This window comes from Capricornis sumatraensis, chromosome X (assembly GCF_032405125.1).
Source record: "Capricornis sumatraensis isolate serow.1 chromosome X, serow.2, whole genome shotgun sequence".
Classification (NCBI taxonomy): domain Eukaryota; kingdom Metazoa; phylum Chordata; class Mammalia; order Artiodactyla; family Bovidae; genus Capricornis; species Capricornis sumatraensis.
In genome coordinates this window covers 59315974-59341333 of record NC_091092.1, presented here as the reverse complement: position 1 = coordinate 59341333, position 25360 = coordinate 59315974, and the positions used below count along the sequence as shown (strand labels likewise).

At 39.2% G+C, this 25360-nt stretch overlaps 1 non-coding gene and 1 pseudogene across 1 annotated transcript; one reads left to right on the top strand and one right to left on the bottom strand.

The window, feature by feature from the left end:
• LOC138071692 (transcriptional repressor p66-alpha-like) overlaps positions 1-7325 on the top strand; it is a 35634-nt pseudogene extending 28309 nt beyond the window's left edge.
• Positions 7326-10181: 2856 nt separating this feature from the next.
• Positions 10182-10288, bottom strand: LOC138072124 (U6 spliceosomal RNA). Its single transcript, XR_011144271.1, has one exon. It is a non-coding gene; the product is annotated as a U6 spliceosomal RNA (small nuclear RNA).
• Between the last annotated feature and the right edge of the window lie 15072 nt (positions 10289-25360).

Sequence of the window (25360 nt, the reverse complement as noted above, 5' to 3'; positions counted from 1 at the left end):
AAATTTCTGTAGGACAGATGGGCAGCAATGGTTACCTCAGCAGGAGAGAATTTTTGTGAAGCTAGGTGGAAGAGACACTAGGAATATGAGAAAAGTCAGTCACCAGGTTCATGTTGGGAGAATGGCAATCCTTGTCTTATTCCTGATCTTAGAGGAAATGCCTTCAGTTTTTCACCATTGTATATGATGCCAAGAAAATGCACTGGTCATACCAAACACCCTCTTCCAACAACACAAGAGAAGACTCTACACATGGACATCACCAGATGGTCAACACCAAAATCAGATTGATTATATTCTTTGCAGCCAAAGATGGAGAAGTCTATACAGTCAGCAAAAACAAGACCAGGAGCTGACTGTGGCTCAGATCATGAACTTCTTATTACCAAATTCAGACTTAAATTGAAGAAAGTAGGGAAAACCGCTAGACCATTCAGGTATGACTTAAATCAAATCCCTTATGATTATACAGTGGAAGTGAGAAATAGATTTAAAGGCCTAGATCTGATAGATAGAGTGCCTGATGAACTATGGAATGAAGTTCATGACATTGTGCAGGAGACAGGGATCAAGACCATCCCCATGGAAAAGAAATGCAAAAAAGCAAAATGGCTGTCTGGGGAGGCCTTACAAATAGCTGTGAAGAGAAGAGAGGCGAAAAGCAAAGGAGAAAAGGAAAGATATAGGCATCTAAATGCAGAGTTCCAGAGAATAGCAAGAAGAGATAAGAAAGCCTTCTTGAGTGATCAATGCAAAGAAATAGAGGAAAACAACAGAATGGGAAAGACTAGAGATCTCTTCAAGATAATTAGAGATACCAAGGGAACGTTTCATGCAAAGATGGGCTCGATAAAGGACAGAAATAGTATGGACCTTACAGAAGCAGAAGATATTAAGAAGAGGTGGCAAGAATACACGGAAGAACTGTACAAAAAAGATCTTCACGACTCAGATAGTCATGATGATGTGATCTCTAATCTAGAACCAGACATCTTGGAATGTGAAGTCAAGTGGGCCTTAGAAAGCATCACTACAAACAAAGCTAGTGGAGGTGATGGAATTCCAATTGAGCTGTTTCAAATCCTGAAAGATGATGCTGTGAAAGTGCTGCACTCAATATGCCAGCAAGTTTGGAAAACTCAGCAGTGGCCACAGGATGGGAAAATGTCAGTTTTTATTCCAATCCCAAAGAAAGGCAATGCCAAAGAATGCTCAAACTACCACACAATTGCACTCATCTCACATGCTAGTAAAGTAATGCTCAAAATTCTCCAAGCCAGGCTTCAGCAATACGTGAACCATGAACTCCCTGATGTTCAAGCTGATTTTAGAAAAGGCAGAGGCACCAGAGATCAAATTGCCAACATCCGTTGGATCATGGAAAAAGCAAGAGAGTTCCAGAAAAACATCTATTTCTGCTTCGTTGACTATGCCAAAGCCTTTGACTGTGTGGATCACAATAAACTGTGAAAAATTCTTCAAGAGATGGGAATACCAGACCACCTGACCTGCCTCTTGAGAAATCTGTATGCAGGTCAGGAAGCAACAGTTAGAACTGGACATGGAACAACAGACTGGTTCCAAATAGGAAAAGGAGTACATCAAGGCCGTATATTGTCACCCTGCTTATTTAACTGACATGTAGAGTACATCATGAGAAACGCTGGACTGGAAGAAACACAAGCTGGAATCAAGATTGCCGGGAGAAATATCAATAACCTCAGATATGCAGATGACACCACCCTTATGGCAGAAAGTGAAGAGGAACTAAAAAGCCTCTTGATGAAAGTGAAAGAGGAGAGCGAAAAAGTTGGCCTAAAGCTCAACATTCAGAAAACGAAGATCATTGCATCCGGTCCCATCACCTCATGGGAAATAGATGGGGAAACAATGGAAACAGTGTCAGACTTTATTTTTGGGGGCTCCAGAATCACTGCAGATGGCGACTGCAGCCATGAAATTAAAAGACCCTTACTCCTTGGAAGAAAAGTTATGACCAACTTAGACAGCATATTCAAAAGCAGAGACGTTACTTTGCCGACTAAGGTCTGTCTAGTCAAGGCTATGGTTTTTCCTGTGGTCATGTATGGATGTGAGAGTTGGACTGTGAAGAAGGCTGAGCACCGAAGAATTGATGCTTTTGAACTGTGGGATTGGAGACTCTTGAGAGTCCCTTGGACTGCAAGGAGATCCAACCAGTCCATTCTGAAGGAGATCAACCCTGGGATTTCTTTGGAAGGGATGATGCTAAAGCTGAAACTCCAGTACTTTGGCCACCTCATGTGAAGAGTTGACTCACTGATGCTGGGAGGGATTGGGGGCAGGAGGAGAAGGGGACGACAGGGGATGAGATGGCTGGATGGCATCACGGACTTGATGGACATGAGTCTGAGTGAACTCCGGGAGATGGTGATGGACAGGGAGGCCTGACGTGCTACGATTCATGGGGTCACAAAGAGTTGGACACGACTGAGCAACTGAACTGAACTATGATGTTTGCTGGTTGGTCATATATGGCCTTTATTATGTTGAGGTATGTTGCTTCTTTGCTGGCTTCATGGAGATTTCTTATCATAAATGGATGTTGAATTTTATCAAAAGCTTTGTCTGTGTCTATTGAGGGCAGTTGGTAAAAAAATCTGCGTGAAATGCAGGAGATCCTGATTCGATTCCTGGGTTGGGAAGATCCCCTGGAGAAGGGAAAGGCTACTTACTCTAGTATTCTAGCCTGGAGAGTTCTGTGGATTGTATAGTCCATGGGGTTGTGAAGAGTCGGACAGGACTGAACAACTTTCACATTGAGGGCAGACTTGCTGCCCCACCCCATACCCACAACTGGCTAGGAGCATATCTAGCAGCCACGGGGTGAGACTGCACTGTAAAAACCCAAAGAACGTCCGAAGTGACACATCAATGTTCATGGACTCATAGGCTCTAGCTGACGCCAATTTCCCACTCGCCCTGACTGATGTCTAGGTGACATCATTTAGCTGAACCAGACCTGGTGAGGCTGCCATGGCAGGGGCCATACCCTGGATGCTTCCATAGCAGCCAAAGGAGCAGCCCTGGCAGCAGGGCTAGAGTGGCCATCTCTAGAGTGAAACAAGGCAGGGACCCATTGGAATCCACCGAGCATCATATCCATGTCTGGAGTGAACAAAGGCGGACCCAGCAGAATCTGCCCAGTATCACTGGCTGTGCACTGCTGCATCTGGAGTGACCCTAGGGGGTCCACTGGCATCTTCTGGGCATTAGCCCTGGTGTGGTGGAGTGTAAGCTACTCTAAAAGTGAAACCAGGTAGTGGATCCATCCACAATCCAGCTGGTCGTCACCTGCCCCCAGCAGGTGGTGGCAGTAGGAACCAGCCAGTGACCTATAGCAGGCCAAAACAACTTCCTGACAAATGGCATTGTGACCTTTTGGACAGAGATTTGAAGGTGGTGCTGGTGTGGATACTGGTGAATTGCTGGTGTCAAATCAGAACATTTAACACCAGCAAATGTGGACATTTGACACCACCAGATTTTGGAGGGTCCCACTGCTAATCCTCAAAAACCCTTAGCAGAATTTGGAATTCTAAAGAAGGTGGCTGCTCCATACCACCCATAGCTTCCGAATAGCTGAAGTGCTCTCTGAGTGGAATGCAGATCCACTAAAAGCTATGAAACTGTACAGTGGTGTCCCTTTGGATGGCTGCCCCAGGAACATTCAGCTTATGCCTCACAGATTGACATGAAGCACAGATCTGTGCAGAGTGTAAATTAGATGGATAACTAGAAACCATGCTTTGAGATGTTTCAGTGGCAGTAGTGGCACCAGTGTTGCTGAATCCAAGCTCTTACTGTTCACCATTACACAAGACAATAAATTGAGAGAAGAGCTGTTAGGGGAAGAAAGAGCTGCCTTATTTCAAAAGCCAGCAAACCAGGAAGATGGTTTACTAGTATCCCAAAGAACCATCCTGTGGGGGGTGGGTGCTTTTTTTTTTTTTTTTTTTTAATAGATCAAAGAGGGAGAGGTGAGGTGGTAAAGTAGGAAAGATGATGAGTTGTTGTAAATATTTCCTAGTTCCAGCTAGACTCCAGAGAGGATATGTTCATTTCTTCTTTTCTGTAGTCATTCACTGGTGTGCCTTGTCAGGATATTTCCTGTGAGCGAAAACAAAGGTATTTTAACTTAACACTCAGGCACGGGAGGCAGAGATGTTGGAGATGAGCCATTATGTATACTTTAAGCTATAGGCAATACCCTTTTAGTGATTAACTTGTAGTGAAAGCAGTAAAGCACAAAGGTTAAAGTAGAAGAAATGGATCCACTACGGAGTCAGACCTGGGGTAGAGGCAGATGCATTGTCGGGAATTCAAAGCAGCAATTTTTTATAGAGGAGTTGGATGCCCAGCTAGACACGTGAAATACAAGAATGGACACCAGTTAGTCAAACCAGCAAATCTGGGTGTGGTCCAGGACCCAGATGTCTCAATGGTGCTCCCTGGTGGGAGGGGCTGACAGACTGGGGCTGTGTGGCCAATGATGGATTTATTTCCTTTATATTTTAAAATAGGGTTTAAAATTCATGTAAAGTCTTCTTTTTCTGTACTTTTCTTAAATTCTGAAACAGACTTGTTTTGTACTGATTTATTTTTGAAGTAAATTTTTCTGGTTGCTGTTGTGGCAAAGGTAGTGTTTTCACCTTTGCCATAATAGAATATGTGCTCAGTTGCTGCAGTCATGTCCAACTCTTTTGTGACCCTATGGACTATAGCCTGCCAGGCTCCTCTGTCTGTGGGATTTCCCAGTCAAGAATGCTGGAGTGGGTTGCCATTTCCGCCTCCAGAGGATCTTCCTGACCCAGGGATTGAAGTGTCTTCTGCTTTGGCTGGCAGATTCTTTACCACCATACAAACCTTGGAGGCCAATAATACGATATAAATGTATTTAATTAAATTAACAATACATTAAAGGATCATACACCATGATCAAGTGGGATTTATCCCAGGGTTGCAAAGAGTTCAGAATAGCTGAAAACGCCCAACATGGAGTCAGAAACAAACACTTGAATGGCACCCAGCAGAGGGCAATATGGAGAACAAGAAAATAAAAGGGAGAAGAGAGTATTGGCTTCAGATTTAAACTGACGGAGACATGGGAGGGATGCCTGAGCTGGGAACAGGACCAGCCCAAATGTTGCTGAGGGTGCAGAGGTGATCGCCCTGGGCATAGATGAAGAGCAGGTGGGTGATGTGCCCATGAACATGTGAACTACACACAGTGCCATTAAGTCCAAGAGGAGAACCCCTTTGCTTGATGTGATCATGCTGCCTGGACTAGTAGCCTGTGAGCCTGAGGGTGAAGAGGCTGATGCAGAATGCCTTGAAACAGACCAGGAGGCCTTCATGAAAAGCCGTCCTGCAGAACGAAAACGGATGATTAAGTGATTAAAACTAGAGTTAAGATTAGAAGAAGCAAAACTAATTTTATTGAAAAAGTTATAACAGAGTAAAATATAAAAGGAAACCAAGAACCAAACAGATATTTCTGCAAAGAACACATGCAGATGGCTAATAAACACATGAAAAGATGCTCAACATCATTCATTATCAGAGAAATGCAAATCAAAACCACAATGAGGTACCATCTCATGCCAGCCAATTGGAATGCCTGCCATCAAAAACTCTAAAAACAATAAAGGCTGGAGAGGATTTGGAGAAAAGGAAACCCTCTTACACTGTCGGTGAGAATGCAGACTGGTATAGCCACTATGGAGAACAGTGTGGAGATTCCTTAAAATACTAGAAATAGAACTGCCATACTACCCAGCAATTCCACTGCTGGGCATACACACTGAGGAAACCAGAATTGAGAGAGACACATGTACGCCAATGTTCATCGCAGCACTATTTACAATAGTTAGGACATGGAAGCAACCTAGATGTCCATCGGCAGACAAATGGATAAGGAAGTTGTGGTGCATATACACAATGGAATATTACTCAGCTTTAAAAAAGAACACATTTGAGTCAGTTCTAATGAGCTGGATGAACCTGGAGCCTATTACACAGAGTGAAGTAAGTCAGAAAGAGAAACACCAATACAGTATATTAATGCATATATATAGAATTTAGAAAGATGGTAACAATGACCCTATATGTAAAACAACAAAAGAGACACAGACATTAAGAACAGACTTTTGGACTCTATGGGAGAAGGCGAGGGTGGCATGATTTGAGAGAATAGCATTGAAACATGTATATTATCATATGTGAAATAGATCGCCAGTCCAAGTTTGATGCATGAGAAGACAGGGTGCTCAGGGCCATTGCACTGGGACGACCCTGAGGGATGGGATGGGGAGGGAGGTGGGAGGGGGTTTCAGGATGGGGGGACACAAGTACACCCGTGGCTAATTCATGTTGATGTATGGCAAAACCACCACAATATTGTAAAGTAATTAGCCTCCAATTAAAATAAATTAATTAAAATAAAACAAAATGTTTACAAATATGGGGGGGGGGAGGAAAGGAGGTTCTACTGAGAGTTCCCTGACTACCCCTCCTCTACTTGTACAGGGCACCCAGATCATTCTTTCTGGCAAGCCATTGCTTCAGACCTCTTTGATTCAGATGCTGTGGTCGTGACAACCCAAGACCCCTGGGTCCACTGTGGGCACAGATGTCCTTGTAGTTAGGACCATAGGGCACCTGCTCGTCAGAAAGGTGACAGCAAATCCACAAGAAACAACATTCCAGGGTGGGCCACAGCGAGTCTTTGCTGGCTCCCCAGGCATCCGTGCCCATTCAGGGACAGAGGATCCAGCAGGGCCTCTCTGTGTCTCCAACGTCACCAACGCTAGTCCACTTGTCAATATCCCACAGCCCTCCTCACCATCCCTATACAACAGCCACCTCTGCTCAGGCCAACTGCACCCTCATCAGCGTACCTCCGTGGTCACTTCTGCTGATTTTGCAGTCAGCCGGCAGGTGGCAGCCAAGCTTGCATGGGAGTAACCACCGCTTTAAGTCCCTCCTCCCCCCACCCCCCAAATGAACGTCCTGCCCAGCGTGGCCAACAACAAATCCATCTAAGTGGTTGGCCTTGAGGAGGTGGTGCCAAACCTGCTGGAGACGCAAGCGGGCAGGTTGTGGTGCTGTCCTGGGTGCCCTACTTATGTGAACACTCTATGATGGACTTCTCGTGTCGCTGGTGGGAGGATAAGGGCGGCGCCATCATGTAGGAGGACTGCATGGTGTCCAACCAGAAGGCACTCAACTTGGAGCAGCACCCAAAGACCGCCTTCCTTAAAGCCGTCTGTATTGTTTCACCCTGATTCCTTTCTTAAGGGGTCCCCAGCTTCCAGGCTATGGACAGGCACCTATTCCTGGCAAGGTAGGAACCCGCGCTGCACAGCAGCGGGTAAGCAGCAACAGGAAATCTAAGCTTCTTCGCCTCCATTTACAGCCATACCTTTCTCTCTCCCCTATCTCTCTAATTATAGCCTGAGCTCCGCCTTCTATCAGATCAGTGGGGACATAATAAATATAATATGTAATGGGCTTTCTCGGAGAAGGCAATGGCACCCCACTCCAGTACTCTTGCCTAGAAAATCCCATGGATGGAGGAGTCTGGTGGGCTGCAGTCCCTGGGGTCGCAGAGTCGGACACGACTGAGCGACTTCCCTTTCACTTTTCGCTTTCATACATTGGAGAAGGAAATGGCAACCCACTCCGGTGTTCTTGCCTAGAGAATCCCAGGGACGGGGGAGCCTGGTGGGCTTCCGTCGATGGGGTCGCACAGAGTCAGACACGACTGAAGCGACTTAGCAGCAGCAGCAGCAGCAGCAATGTGCTTTCTGCTTGAATAACCCCACCCCCCCCCCATGAAAAAATTTTCTTGCATGAAACCAAGCCCTGGTGCCAAAAACGTTGGTGACCACTGCTTTTCAATCCATTTTTCTCAATTTTGAGAAAGAAACTGTCTTGCTCTTCTGGAATGGGTGTATTTATGCCATGTGTTTGCAAAAAGTATCTCATTGTCATAAGTGGCATTTTAGCTGCATTAATACCCCAACAGAAAAAAGTAGTCTTAGAACTTAGTCTCCTCTCTACTGTGGGAGCGATTTCCCTCTCCTTTCTGAATGCCTCTTCAGATATATCAATAAGTGGCATAGTCTCAGAAGTATTTGGGGATCCTGGGCCATAACCATGCTATAATGCTCCTAGTTATTTGCTGAGTGGCAGCTAGAAGCTGAAATTGCTGAATATAAAGATAACCTTTATGTTTTTGTGTCCAGTCTCCAAATTTCCCATTTTTAAATACAGGGAGGTTGGCCAAACAGTGTGCATTGCATATTCCTGTTTGTAAATCCTGCATCTTAGGGACAGACTACAAATCTTCCAATCCTTTGTCTGTCTGCCTGCAGCCCCAGGGACCTCTACTGAGAGTAGCTCTTTGGATGAGAGGCAGGACACCACAGTTGGCAAGGTGCATGTTTTTTAGTCTGAGTTCTGAGTTGGAAGGGGATATGAGTTAGTGAACTTTTAGAATACTTGTTGTTGTTCTTCAGTTGCTACGTTGTGCTGACTCTTTTGTGATCTCATGGACTGCAGCACACTAGGTTTCCCTTTCCTTCACTATCTCCTGGAGTTTGCTCAAACTCATGTCCATTGAGTCATTGATGCCATCCAGCCATCTTATCCTCTGTCTCCCCCTTCTCCTCCTGCCTTCTATCTTTCCCAGCATCAGGGTCTTTTCCAATGAGTCGGTTCTTCGCATCACATGGCCAAAGTTTTGCAGCTTCACCATCAGTCCTTCCAAAGACTATTCAGCATTGATTTCCTTTAGGATTGTCTGGCTTGATCTCCTTGCTATCTAAGTAACTCTCAAGAGTCTCCTCCAGCACCACAATTTGAAGTCATCAGTTCTTCAGTGTTCAGCCTTCTTTATGGTCCAACTCTTCCATCCATACATGACTACTGGAAAAACCATAGCTTTGACTAGGAGATTTGCTAGCAAAGTGATGTATTTGCTGTCTAGGTTTGTCATAGCTTTCCTTCCAAGGAGCAAGCATCTTTTAATTTCATGGCTGCAGTCACCATCTGCAGTGATTTTGGAGCCCAAGAAAATAAAGTCTGTCACTGCTTCCACTTTTTCTCCTTCTATTTACCATGAAATGATAGGACCAGATGCTGTGATCTTAGTTTTTTGAATGTTGAGCTTCAAGTCAGGTTTTTCACTTTCTTCTTGCACCCTCCTCAAGAGACTCTTTAGTTCATCTTCACTTTCTGCCATTAGAGTGGTATCATCTGCATATCTGAAGTTGTTGATATTTCTCCTGGCAATCTTGATTCTAGCTCATAATTCATCTAGCCTGGCATTTTGCGTGATGTATTCTGCATATAAGTTAAATAAGCAGGGTGACAATATATAGCATCGTACACCTTTCCCAATTTTGAATGAGTCTGTTATTCCATGTCCAGTTTTAACTGTTGCTTCTTGACTCACATACAGGTTTGGCAGGAAACAGGTAAAGTGATCTGGTACTCCCATCTCCTTACGAATTTTCCACAGTTTGTTGTGATCTACACCATCAAAGGCTTTAGCATAGTCAGTGAAGCAGAAGTAGATGTTTTTCTGGAACTCCCTGGCTTTCTCTGGGATCCCATGAATCTTGACAATTTGATCTCTGGTTCCTCTGCCTCTTCTAAACCCAGCTTGTACCTCTGGAAGTTCTCAGTTCACATATTGCTGAAACCTAGCTTGAAGGATTTTGAGCATAACCTTGCTAGCATGTGAAATGAGTTAAAATGTATGGTAGTTTGAACATTTTTTGGCATTGCTCTTCTTTGGGATTGAAATGAAAACTGACAGCTTCCAAGGTTTAAACAAGGAAAGACATGATAAAATTTGCCTTTTCTAAGGTAATTCTGACAGCAGAGAATGAATTAGCTTTCAAGGAAGTCAAAAGTAGATATGGAGGGAGAATTAGGTGGTAGAGAAATAGCATTGGGTCTCACTCCATGGCAGTTTCAGAGGGGATGGAGAAAAGTGAGTAGTGAAAGTGAAGTCGCTCAGTTGTGTCCAACCCTTAGTGACCCCATGGACTGCAGCCTACCAGGCTCCTCCGTCCATGGGATTTTCCAGGCAAGAGTACTGGAGTGGGTTGCCATTTTCTTCTCTGGCCTGAAAAAATATGGAATGCTTCACGAATTTGCGTGTCATCCTTGCACAGGGGCCATGCTAATCTTCTCTGTATCATTCCAATTTTAGTATATGTGCTGCTGAAGTGAGTAGAGTAGAGAGATATTTAGAAGATAAAGGAGATCAGTCCTGGGTGTTCACTGGAAGGACTGATGTTGAAGCTGAAATTCCAATACTTTGGCCACCTGATGTGAAGAGCTGACATTTGAAAAGACCCTGATGCTGGGAAAGATTGAGGGCAGGAGGAGAAGGGGACGACAGAGGATGAGATGGTTGGATGGCATCACCAACTCAATGGACATGAGTTTGGGTAAACTCTGGGAGTTGGTGATGGACAGAGAGGCCTGACATGCTGCAGTCCATGGGGTTGCAAAGAGTCGGACACGAATGAGCAACTGAACTGAAGATCAGAGAGAACTGATCAAGAGGTAGGAAAGTATACCTCACTCAGAGGGTTGTTATGCAGCTTAAATAATTTAATAAAAATACAGTGCTCACAACAGTGCTTGATATAGACCATGTTTCTTTAGTTTTAAGAAGCACATTTTCTCCCCATATTTTAATATTTCTGAAATCAGGACAAATCTTACCTATCAGTGATGTACTGTTATTTACTTGGTGGCATTTCTGTTTTCTTTGTGGTATGTAAAATATTGGTGTGTCAAAATCAATGGCATCTTAGATTGAATGAAATATAGTAATTTTGCTGCTAACAATATTATTTATTATTATTACTAATATTCTGAAAAAAGCTAGGAGGAGCTAAGCTAAGGCACATAGATATATAACGAATACAAAACTGCCTAAAATAAGGGATATAATGGAGTGACAGAGTGTACAGAGAAGGTACAGTCAATGAACATATACTTACCAGTTGGGAAAAACTGACTTTCATTATGGGAGTGCTTCTTAGAAGTGAGGTAGAATCCTGTCCATTCCTTTCCATTCCTTTCCTGTCCGTTAGCTTTCCACAGGGCTTGGTACAGAGTAAAACTGAGTGTAAAAACATTATTTAAAAATTATAAAAAAGAGCTGAGTGTGAAAGTGGGAAGAGTTGACTATGAAAGACTTTACTTCTTTTGGGAGTTAATCAGTTCACCTGTACTTGTGGACACACAGCAACCTAAGCAGTTTGATGTTAGAGTGCTTCTTGTAAAGATTGAATATCTCTTAATCCCAGAAGATTAACCCCGTCTTCCTTGCAGCTTCCTTTACACACTAAGCATAACTATAGTTTCTTAACAAGAATTTAATCCTCACAATCAGTAAAGTAACTGACTGTATGACCAATTTCACATTGATGAAAATATAAGGTCACACATAATTATTCTTATCAAATATGAACCTGCATCTGCATGACTCCAAAATGTTTCTCCTATACCATGCTGTATCTTAAAATGCCAGTTCTTTAGTTAAAGGGTAAAATTTGATCTGTTTTTGACCATCCTTAAAGCTTTTCAATTACTCAACCACTATTTTTTGGTTGCTTATATGCCAGGCATTATGTAGGGAGCAGGAGATGAAAGAATAAACTAAATAGAACAAGGATCTTGTTCTTATGGAATTTATAATCCAGAAGGAGAAGATAATGGCATCCCACTCCAGTACTCTTGCCTGGAAAATCCCATGGGCGGAGGACCCTGGTGAGCTACAGTCCATGGGGTCGCTAAGAGTCGGACACAGCTGAGCAACTTCACTTTGATTTCTCACTTTCATGCATTGGAGAAGGAAATGGCAACCCACTCCAGTGTTCTTGCCTTGAGAATCCCAGGGACGGGGGAGCCTGGTGGGCTGCCGTCTATAGGGTCGCACAGAGTTGGACACGACTGAAGTGACTTAGCAGCAGCAGGAGAAGATAGAGGAGACATAAAAGAGGTGAGTTCGATCCCTGGGTCAGGAAGAGCCCCTGGAAGAGGGCATAGAAACCCACTCCAGTATTCTTGCCTGGAGAATCCCATGGACAGAAAAGCATAGTGGGCTACAGTCTATAGGGTCACAAAGAATTGGACATGACTGAAGTGACTTAGCACACATGCACAGGAGAAGATAGACTATGTGATGTTAATTGCACAAATAAAATAATTGAAAATTATGAGAAGTAATAGGAAGGAAACACAAAATTCTTTGATAGAGGAAAACAGAGGACACATAATTAGATGGGACAACTCAAGATAGCCTTTCTAAGAAGATGGCAAGATAGGGGCATAGAGTAGGAATACAGAGATTTTAATGCGGGCAGATCTCCAGCTGGGGAAGTAAAATCAGAAACCAGGAGAGCAATTTAAAGGGTATCGCACTACACTAGAAAACCTGGCAATCACTACTTTAGCCAATTGATCAAACTTAACATCACAACATAAAAAATCATGTGTTCCCTGTTGTGATACATTAGAAAGGACACAAAATTGATTATGTGCTGTTCTTGCCAAAACCCCATAAACCCAGTATATTCATGAGAAAACATTAGACAAACTCAAACTGAGAAACATTCTACAAAATAACTGGCCTTTTTTTCTTCAAAAATGTCAATGTCATGAAAAATAAAGACAGTTTAGGAAATATTCCAGATTAAAGGAGAATAAGGAGATATGACAACTAAATGTGAATATGATACTAGATTGGATCCTATACTGGGAAAATAACTGTAAAGGACATTATTGGGACAATTGGTGGAATTTGAATATGGACTCTATATTAGATAATAGCATTTTATCAATGATAAATTTCTTCATTTTGATAATTCTATGTAACTTGTAATGTGTGTGTGTATGCACGTGCTCAGTCATGTCCAACTCTTTCGACCCCATGGACTCTAGCCCACCAGGCTCCTCTGTCCATGAGATTTTCCAGGCAAGAATACTGGAGTGGGTTGCCATTTCCTACTCCAGGGGATCTTCCTGACCCAGGGATCAAACCCACATCTCCTACATTAGCAGGCAGATTCTTTACCATTAGCGCCACCTGGGAAGCCCAATAAGTAGTAATAGAAGAGTATGATATTGCTCTTTATGAAGCATGCAATGAAATATTTATAGATATAGAGGTCAGTTCAGTTCAGTTGCTCAGTAGTGTCTGACTCTTTGTGACCCCATGGACTGCAGCATGTCAGGCCTCCCTGTCCATCACCAACTCCCAGAGTTTACCCAAACTCATGTCCATTGAGTCTGTGACACCATGCAATCATCTCGTCTTCTGTCGTCCCCTTCTTCTCCTGCCTTCAATCTTTCCCAGCATCAAGGTCTTTTCAAATGAGTCAATTCTTTCCATCAGGTGGCCAAAGTACTGGAGTTTCAGCTTCAACGTCAGTCCTTCCAATTAACTCTCAGGACTGATCTCCTTTAAGATGGACTGGTTGGATCTTGCAGTCCAAGGGACTCTCAAGAGTCTTCTCCAACACCACAGTTCGAAAGCATCAGTTCTTCGGCACTCAGCTTTCTTTATAGTCCAACTCTCATATACCATACATGACTACTGGAAAAACCATAGTCTTGACTAGATGGACCTTTGTTGGCAAAGTAATGTCTCTGCTTTTTAATATGCTGTCTAAGTTGGCCATAACTTTCCTGCCAAAGAGTAAGTGTCTTTTAATTTTATGGCTGCAGTTACCCTCTACAGTGATTTTGGAGCCCCCCCCCACCGAAAAAAGTCTGCCACTGTTTCCCCTGTTTCCCCATCTATTTGCCGTGAAGTGATGGGACCAGATGCCATGATCTTTGTTTTCTGAATGTTGAGCTTTAAGCCAACTTTTTCACTCTTCTCTTTCACTTTCATCAGAGGCTCTTTAATTCTTCTTCACTTTCTGCCATAAAGTTGGTGTCACCTGCATATCTGAGAGTATTGATATTTCTCCCAGCAATCTTGATTCCAGCATGTGCTTCATCCAGCCCAGCATTTCTCATGATGTACTCTGCATAGAAGTTAAATAAGCAGGGTGACAATATATAGCCTTTACCTGGGGCCAAACTGTGGTGGAAGTAAGGAAGATAATGGTGACCTCCTTCAAAAGGTCCCATGCATATACTGCTACACTCAGTGCCCCCAACCCTGCAGCAGGCCACCACCAACCCACACCTCTGCTGGAGAGAGGTACAGTGTGGCAAGTGTTTATAATTGATGACTCTGGATAACCAGTATGTTCTCTTCTTGGAAGTTATTGAAAATTTTAAGTTATTTCAAAGTAAAAATGTAAAAACAAAGAAAACAGTTAAATAAAAGTGGAGTAGGGAGGTTGTGCTTGAGTAGTTCGTGATAGTGTTGTGGCAACAGCATGGGAGTGGGGCAATGGGAAGGTAGAATTTGATCCATTTGGGGCACCATTTAAAAGTAAAATGGGCAGAAATGGTTGATGGTGTAGATATCATAGATAATATAGAAGGAATTGAGTAATTGGTATTGAAAGAGGCAGTAATGGCATAGAGTTCACATTTATAAAGTCATTTATGTGTTTTTCGACCATGGCTAAGTAACTGAACCTCTAAGACTCAGTTTCTAATGTATAAATTGGGGATAATGCTATGTATTCATGGAGATGTGACAAGATTAAAATTACATTGGCAAAACATTTGTATGTTAGTATTCATTGAGTCTGGGGATGCTGCAAGGAAAAGGCTTCAACATTTTGCCATTAAGTGTGACATTTGCTGTAAATTTTTTATTGATTTATCAGATTAAAGAAGTTTCTTTCCATTTCTAGTTTGCTAATGGTTTTAATTAGAAATGGCTATTGCCTGAAAAGCATTTGATAAAATTCATCAATTGAAATGATAATATGAATTTTATCTTTAATGCTATTATTTTGAATTATATTGATTTTTCAAATATTAAAGCTTGCATTCTTGAAAGGAATCCAACATAGTTACAACATATTATTCTTTTCATATACTGTTGGATTTGGTTAAGTAATGTTTTGTTTAAATATTTTACATGTATGTTTGTTAGAGGTATTGTCCTGTAAAGCCTTTTTATGTTCTGGTCAAATTTTGGTGTGAATGAAATTCTGATCTCAGAATACAGTTTTATTCTATGGATTCAGTTGTATAAAGATGATGTTATATCTTTGTTCAGTGTTTGGTAGAAAGTGATAGTGAAGTCATCAATGCCTTACTTTTTTAAAAAATTTATATTTTGAAGTATAGTTGATTTATAATGTGTTAGTTTTCAGTATACAGCAAAGTGATTCAGTTACATATCTATGTATCTCTATTTCAGATTCTTTTCCCACATAGGTTATTATAAAATATTGAGTATAGTTCCCTGTGCTATACAGTAGGTCTTTATTAGTTACCCATTTTATATATAATAGTGTATATATGTCAATCCCAATCTCCCAATTTATCCCTCCTCCCACCTTTCCCTTTTGGTAACTGTAGGTTTGTTTTCTGTTTGTGAGTCTATTTTGTAAATAAATTCATTTGAACTTTATTTTTTTTTAGATTCCACATATAAGTGAAATCATATGATATTTATCTTTGTCTCTAACTGATTTCATTTACTATGATAATCTCTAGGTCTATCCATGTGGCTGCAAATGGTATTATTTTATTCTCTTTTATGGCTGAGTAATATCTTCTCACTCTCTTTATCCATTCATCTGTTGATGGACACATAGGGTTGCTTCCATATCTTGGCTATTGTAAATAGTGCTGCAGTGAACATTGGGGTGCATGTATCTTTTCAAATTATGATTTTCTTCAGATATATGCCTAGGAGTGAGATTGCAGGATTGTATGGTAGCTCTATTTTTAGTTTTTTTTGTGGAACCTCCATACTGTTCTCCATAGTAGGTAGCACCAATTTACATTCCCACTAACAGGGTAGGAGGGGTCCCTTATCCACATCCTCTCCATCATTTATAGTTTGTAGACTTTTTGATGATGGCCATTCTGACTGGTGTTGAGTTGATACCTCATAGTAGTTTTGATTTGCATTTCTTTATTAATTAGTGATATTGAGCATCTTTTCATGTGCCTTTTGGTTATCTGTATGTCTTTGCAGAAATATCTATTTGGGCCTTCTGCCCATTTTTTATTGTGTTTTCTGTTTTTGAGTTTTATGCGCTGCTAGTATATTTTGGAGATTAATCCCCTGTTGGTTGCATCATTTGCAAATATTTTCTCCCATTCAGTAGGTTGTTTTCCTTTGCTGTGCAAAAGTTTTTAAGTTTAATTAGGTCCCATTTGTTTATTTTTGTTTGTATTTCCATTACTCTAGGATGTGGATCCAAAAGTATATTGCAGTGATTTATGACAAAATGTTCTACCTATGTTTTCCTGTAAGAGTTTTATAGTATCTGGTCTTACATTTAGGTCTTTAATCCATTTTGAGTTTGTTTTTTGCATAGCATTTTGCATTACAGAATGTTCTAATTTCATTCTTTTACATCCTGTCCAATTTTCCCAGCACCGCTTATTGAAGAGACTGTCTTTTCTTTATGGTATATTTTTGCCTTCATTGTATAACTTTTCAAATGTTATTTTAATTGAGATATAATTAATACATAATTTAAAGTGCATGATGCAGTGATTTTATACATGAATATATTGTGAAATGGTTCCCAACGTAATATTCATTAACATATCCTTCACCTCACAAAATTACCATTTTGTTGTTTTGTTATTATGGTGGGAACATTAAAGCTTCCTTTCAGAGCAACTTTCAAGTGTACAATACAGTATTGTTAACTATAGACACTATGCTGTACCTTAGATCTCAAAACTTTCTATAACTGAATCTTTACCCTTTGACAAACATCTCCTCAGTTCCCCTTCCTTAAGTTCCAGGCAAACACCATTCTACTATCTGTTTTTCTCAATGCAATGATTTAGATAACACATATAAATCATGTGTGTGTGTGTGTGTGTGTGTGTGTGTGTGCTCAGTATTGTCTGACTCTTTTGCAACCCCGTAGACTGTAGCCTGTCAGGCTCTTCTGTTCATGGAATTATCTAGGCAAGAATCCTGAAGTGGGTTGCCATTTCCTACTCCAGGGAATCTTCCCGACCCAGGTATCAAACCCTTGTCTCCTGCATTTGCAGGTGGATTCTTTACCACTGAGTCAAACGAAGTCATCCATAAATCACATCATATAGCATTTGTCTTTCTCTGTCTGACTTATTTTACTTAGCTGATGTCTTTAAGTTCCACTCATGTTGTCACAAATGGAAGAATTTCCTTCATTTTTAGGCTGAATAATATCCCATTTTACATATATATCATATATTCTTTATCCATTCATCTGTCGATGAAAACTTCGGTAGTTTCCATGTCTTGACTGTTGTGACCAATGCTGCAAATGAACATGGGAATGCAGGTGTCTCTCCAAGAGTAATTTAATTTCCATTGGATATATGCAGAAATGAGATTGCTGGATCATATGGTAGTTCTATTTTTAAGTTTTTGAGGAACCTCCATACTATCTTCCATAGTGGCAAAGCAATTTACATTCCCACCAACAGTGCACAAAGCTTCATTTTTCTCCACATCCATGCCAACATTTGTCTCTCTTGTCTTTTTTGATATACTAACAGATAGAGGTGATATCTTCTTGTGGTTTTGATTTGCATTTCCTTAATGATTAGAGGTGCTGAACATCTCTTCATGTACCTTTTGGCCATTTGTGTATTTTCTTTGGAGAAATGTCTATTGAAATCCTCTGTCTATTTTTTAATTTGATTTTTTTTTTTACTATTGAGTTGTATGGGTTCCTTATATATTTTGGACATTAATTCCATGTCAGATACACAATTTGTAAATATTTTCTGCCATTGTGCAATTTGCCTTTTTATTTTGTTGAATATTTCTTTTCATGTGTATAAGCTTTTTAATTTGGTGGAACCCCACTTTTTCATTTTTGCTTTTGTTGCTTTGTGGTTTTGGTGACATTTCAAAAATAAAAAGTCATTGCCAAGACTAATGTCAATAAGGTTTTAACCTTTATTTTTTTTCTAGGAGTTTATCAGTTTCAAGCCTTATATAAATCCTTAATCTATTTTGAGTTAATTTTTGTAAGTGGTATAAGATAGTGACTCAGTTTTTCTGCATGTGGTTGAACTTTGTGGAGAGACTGAGCCTGGTCTTTCCTACTTTGCCATCTTGATGACATCCTTGAAAGGGTTTTAAGATATAGGATCAATTTCTTTAATATTGTGTACTGTTCTGATTTTTTATTTTGATTTGAATCATTTTGATAGCTTGAACCTTGCTAGAAATTTGTACCATTTAATTATATATTCAAATTAACAACATGAAATTTTTGTAGTATCTTAATGATATTTTCAACATCTGTAGGACCTGTAGCTTACATCCCTTTTTAAATTTCACATGTTATTTGTGCTTTCTGTTTTTTCTTCATTGGTCCTTCTAGAGGTTTATCAACTTTCTTATTTTTTCAAAGAAACAATGATTGGTTTTTTGATCCCCTTCATTGTATATTGTTTTCTGTTTCATTTATTTCTGGCCTTCTAATTTAATTTTTTCTACTTTCTTTGGGCTTAATTGGCTTTTCTTGTTTTAGCTTAGTAAGATGATGCTTAGCACAGTGATTTCCAACTTTCCTTCTTTGTTAATGTGTGTTTTTAGGGTCACAAATGTTCCTCTAAGCATAACTTTAGCTGTAGTCCACAAGTTTTTGTATGTATTATTTTCAGTATTATTTAGTTTGAAATATTATCTAATTTTTAATGTGACTTTCCCATAGAACCAGGGTTATTTGAAAGTGTATTTCTTCCCCTACCCCATTTTAACAGCTTTATTGAAGCTAAATTGGTATATAATAAATTACATATGTACAATTTGGTATATTTCAGAATACTTATATACCCATGATTAAGATAATAAACAATAATAAATATAATGAACATGTTATATCTCCCAAAGTTTCCTCCTATCATCTCCTTCCTCCAAAACCTAAAATTAAGTGTATTTCTTATTTTTCAAATGATGGAGGTTTCCTAATGTCATTTAATTATTCATTTCTTGCTTATGTACATTGTGGTCAGAGAGCATACTCTATAGAATTTTCAGTTCCTTGAAACTTGTTGAGAGTTGCTTCTCGGTCTATAAAAGAGGTCAGGAAATTATGGTCCACATGCCAGGAATTGCTTATTAGACTATTTTTGTATGGTCCTAAATCTAAAGATGTTTTTTACATATTTACAAGGTGGTTTAAAAGAAAAATATGTGATGATGATCTCATGAGACTCACCAAGCCTGAAGTGCTGCTGCTGCTGCTGCTGCTGCTAAGTCACTTCAGTCGTGTCCGACCCTGTGCAACCCCAGAGATGGCAGCCCACCAGGCTCCGCTGTCCCTGAGATTCTCTAGGCAAGAACACTGGAGTGGGTTGCCATTTCTTTCTCCAATGCATGAATGTGAAAAGTGAAAGTGAAGTCGCTCAGCTGTGTCAGACTCTTTGCGACCCCATGGACTGCAGCCCACCAGGCTCCTCCACCCATGTGATTTTCCAGGCAAGAGTACTGGAGTGGGGTGCCATTGCCTTCTCCGACCTCATACTTTAGCCACTAGATAATGTCTCTCAGTGTGGGATCCAATGCTCACTGGCATCAGAAGTATTTATTATCAAACCCTTTACAGAAAGTTTGCTGACCTCTGGCCTAAGATACATTCAGTGTATGCAAATATTCCATGTGTTTATGAAAAGAATATATATTCTGCAGTTGTTGAGTATAGTGTTCCACATATGTCAGTTAGGTTCAGTTTGTTAATGTTATTCAGATGTGATGTATCCTTACTGATGTTTTTTTTTTTTTCTTCCATTCCATCAGTTACTGAGAAAGATGTATTTAAATATCCCAGTAAGATCTTTTATTTGTCTCTCATTGTGGTTTTGTATAGCTTTTCTTCATCTGGTATCTTACTTCATATCTTTTGATGCAATACTGTTGCATACAGATTTAGAATTGTTATATCTTTCTGGTGAATAGAATCTTTTTATCATTCTGAAGTGTCTCTTTATTGCTGGTTATGACTTTTGCTTTAATGTCTATTTTGTCTGATACTGACTTAGCCACACCAGCTTTCCTTTGATTAATTTTGTTTGGTATATCTTTTTTTATTGTATTCTTTTGTTGTTGTTGTTGTTGCATTCTTTTTTTTTTTTAAATCTCAGTTTTATTACTTTACAATATTGTATTGGTTTTGCCATACATTGACATGAATCCACCATGAGTGTACATGTGTTCCCCATCCTGAACCGCCCCCCCCACCTCCTTCCCCATCCCATCCCTCTGGGTCATCCCAGTGCACCAGCTCCGAGCACCCTGTATCATGCATCGAACCTGGACTGGTGATTCATTTCACATGTGATAATTTACATGTTTCAATGCCATTCTCCCATATCATCCCGCCCTTGCCCTCTCCCACAGAGTCCAGAAGACTGTTCTATACATCTGTGTCTCTTTTTCTGTCTCGGTGTATCTTTGTTCATTCTTTTATTTTCAACCTTTATGCATCCTTATATTTTAGATGTATATCTTCTTGTAACAAAGTTTTTGTATATTCAGTATGATAATTGCCCTTAATCAGAACATTTAATCAGTTTATATTTAAAATAATTAGTATATTTGATTATAAATACACATTATTATAGAATGTCTTCCATTTGTTCTGATTTTTTTAACAGTTTGCTAGGAAAATGGGTATTGAGTTTATGGGAATATGATGTCTATGCCAGATACACAACATGATGCATTGTGGGATCTCATGTGATTTGAGATTGGTAGCTGTGAGCCTGATGTAAATATAGGGCTGAAGAAGTAGTTTGGACCTGACCATGCAGTTATTCTGTGCCTTGGTTAATAATTTTAAATTTCCTTAAGATTACTCTGCAGTCGTTGAGGTATTTAAAGTGGTGAGAGAGCTACTGACAAAATGAGATTTTGAAATGCTAAACTTGGCTACAGTGTGTAGAATGGATGAGAAGGAGATAAAAGTAGATTACAGATTACAGATTATTATGATCAGATTCAAGGTAGATGCTTAGCAGATATTTCTTATGTGAAATGAGGCTGCAGCTGTGGTCAAGAATGAGTTTATGACAGCTTACACTAGGGTTGTGGTGGAACATGTGAAGAGAAGCAAATGTTTCTGAAAGAGGTTTTTGTTGTTCAGTTGCTCCATTGAGGCCGACTCTTTGTGACCCCAGGGACTGCAGCATGCTAGGCGTCCCTGTCCTTCAACTGTTTCCTGGTGTTTGTGCAAACTTATGCCCATTGAGTCGGTGATGCCAGGCTTAGAATGTGTTGAAGAGGGACATGTGAAAGATGACTTCTAGGTTTCTGATTCTGCAGTTGGATGGGTGATGGTACCATTCACTGAGATAAGGAATAATGGAAGAGTATTTGGTCCTGGAAAAATGCTGGGACCCAGAGAAAATTAATTCAGTTACATGGTTCAAAAATTAAAATAATGATATACAAAATAAAATTTGCTCCTACCACAGTCTTTAGCAATCCTGTTTTCTTCCCTGAATCTTACAAGAGCTAACAGGCCATGGGGTTGCAAGGAGTTGGACACAACTGAGTGGCTGAACTGAACTTTTAAATTAATGTATTATTCTTCTATAGTTTTTAAAATGCAAACATCTTATTTTAGAGTGTATTTATCTGATTACTCTTGAAATTGAATATATGTTTGCTATCCATTTGTAATATTCTGTTGTAATTTTTTTGTTCATATCCTTTGCACAATTTTGTATTTTGTGACATCTTTTACTTACTGACTCAAATAGCTCCTTATGTGTTAGAAATGTTAATATTTAGTTTCAAAATCTGAGTCTATTATTTATTTCTAACTTTATAGATGAGGTCTTTTTGTTATAGTGAACTTTAGTGTGTACTTAAAACTCTTTCTTTTCATGTCTTATGAGTTTTAGGCATTACTTAGCAAACTCTTCCCCACCTCAAGAGTACATTCATTAATTGTTAATTACATGTAGTAGCATTATATTCCATTGTGCACCATGAATTTTTTTCTAAATGGATAACCCAATTAGTTCAGTGCAATTTATTGAATAGTCTATAATTTCCTCATTGGTCATAAATTGTTCCTTCATCTTACTCTAAATTCCTATATATACATATGGATCTGTTTGGGGGACCCTCTGTTTAATTACAGTGATTCTTTTTTCTATTTTTACCTTAGTACTAAATTTTAATTTTTTAAATTTGCTTTTTGAATAAATAACTCTTATGCAAAGATCGTAATTGAAAGAGTAAAAAGTGGTATACAGTGAAAAATAAGTCTCCTTCTCATTTTACCCAAACAGCCACCCAGTTTTCCTCCTAGGAGGCAATTCCTTTTACCAGTGTTTTCATGCATCAACCTATCAACATGAAAATATTCTAATACTACAATGTTTTATTTTGTTAGATTTATAGTATATTCTGGTCTTTGTTAGATCAAATGACCTCTTACAGTTTTTGGGGTAGTTGCAAGCAATTTCTTATAAACCTTAAAATAAACTTGACAAGTTTTAAGAAAATGATGCTGAGACTTACTGGGATTTCATCAAATTATGAATAAACTTGAGAACATTTGTATGTTTTAATTAGCTCTCCTCAGCCAGAAACATTCTATGTTGCCATTTATTCAGATCTCTTCAGTAATTTTGTTTGGTTTGAAGTACATATAGGATAAAATAAAATCATAAGTGTATTGCTCAATGAATATTTTTCAAAGGTACAAACCTGTGTAACCACCATCTGGATCAGGAAATTAAAAAAAATAATAACATCTTGAATCATGCCTTTATGCCTTTTCTAAGTCTCTGTCCACACTCCCCTCCCCAAAGATAACTAATATCTTGATTTTTTAAGCTACAGATTAGTTGTACCTGTTTGTGAACTATATTCAAAGTTCAAAGTAAGTGGGATAATACAGTATAATATATATACTCCCTTGTATATGGCTTGTAGCACTCAATATAATGTTTTTAGACTCATTTATGTTGTTATACTAGCTATAGTTCATTAATTTTCAGTGCTGTTTAGTAATCCATTTTATAAACCACAATTTATATATCCATTCTACTGTTGATGATGGAATTTTTATTGTGTCTAATTTTATAGTATGAGAAATGTTTAGTAAGATATTCATTTACAATTTGTGGTTGAACATATGTCTTCATTTCTATTGTTTGTATAACTAGGACTGGGATTGCTGGGTCATAGAGTATGCCTACATTCAACTTATTAGAAACTGTCAAGGAATTTTACAAAATTTTTGCAACAATTTACATGTCTACCAGCAGTGTATAGGGGTTCCTGTGACTCTCCATTCTTTCTATCACTTAGTACTGTTAAGCTTTTAAAATTTAGCCATCATAATATGCACATTTTAGACACTTTTAGTAGTTTTAATTTGCATTTCTTAATACCTTATGAGCTTGATCATGGTTTCATATGCTGTTTATACCTTTTAAATGTCTTAAATTTTTTTGAAAAACCTTTTTCAAATAATTTGTACATTTGTCTAATTTTAATCAATTTTATATTATATTTTAATGAATTGTCCATTCTTCTAAATTTTCACATTTATTGACAGAAAGTCTTTAAAAAATAACATCCTCTCATATTTTTTATTTCTTTTGTATCTTTATTGATATACACCTTTTCATTCCTAACATTGGGTATTTGTTTTCTCTTCTTCATTATTCGTCAGTCTTGCTAGCAGTCTGTGTTTTCATTTTATCTTTTTTTTTAAATTGAGATATAATTGACACACAACATTATATTAGTTTAAGGTATACAACATAATGATTCAACATTTGTGTATATTGCAAAACGATCACTACAGTAAGTCTAGTTAACATTCATTAACACATAGTTACAGGTTTTTTATTATTGTGATGAGATCTTTTAAGATTTACTCTCTTAGCAACATTCAAGCATACAATACAGCCTTATTAACTATACTCACCACGCTGTACATTACACCCTTGTGACTTACTTACTTTATAACCAGAAGTTTGTAACTTTTGACTACCTTCAACCATTTTGCCTACCCCCAACCTCTGCTACTAGAAGTCCCCAATCTGTTCTCTGTATCTATGAGCTTGTTTGCTTGTTTTTTTAGAGTCTATGTATAAGTGAAATCATATGGTATTTTTCTTTCCATGATTATTTCACTTAGCATAATGCCCTCAAGGTCTATCCTTGTGGTTGCATATGGCAACAGTTCCTTCTTTTTATGGCTGAATAGTATTCCACCAAAGAAAAGCTATGACCAACCTAAACAGCATATTAAAAAGCAGAAAAAAAAAAAAAAAAGCAGAGACATTACTTTGCCAACAAAGGTCTGTCTAGTCTAAGCTATGGTTTTTCCAGTAGTCATGTATGGATGTGAGCGTTGGACTATAAAGAAAGCTGACTGATGAGGAACTAATGATTTTGAACTGTGGTGTTGGAGAAGACTCTTGAGAGTCCCTTGGACTGCAAAGAGATCAAACCAGTCCATCCTAATGGAAATAAGTCCTGAATATTCATTGGAAGGACTGATGCTAAAGCTGAAGCTCCAATAATTTGGCTACCTGATGCAAAGAACTGACTCATTGGAAAAGACCCTGATGCTGGGAATGATTGAAGGCAGGAGGAGAAGGGGACGACAGAGGATGAGATGGTTGAATGGCATCACTGACTCGATGGACATGAGTTTGAGTAAGCTCTGGGAGTTGGTGATGGAGAGGGAATCCTGGCATGCTGTAGTCCAAAGAGTGCTTTGAGACTCTCTGGGGTCTCAAACAGTCAGGCATACGATTGAGCAATTGAGCTGAATATTCCATTGTATCTATATATATTACATTTCTTTGTATTAAAGATTTTTTTCAAATTTATTTATTTTAATTGGAGGCTAATTACTTTACAATATTGTATTGGTTTTGCCATACATTGACATGAATCTGCCATGGGTGTACATGTGTTCCCCATCCTGAGCCCCCTCCCACCTTCCTCCCCATCCCAATCCCTCTGGGTCATCCCAGTGCACCAGCCCCGAGCACCCTGTCTCATGCATCGAACCTGGACTGGCAATCTGTTTCATGTATGATAATATATATGTTTCAGTGCTATTCTCTCAAATCATCCCACCTGCACCTTCTCCCACAGAGTCCAAAAGACTGTTCTATATATGTGTCTCTTTTGCTGTCTCACATA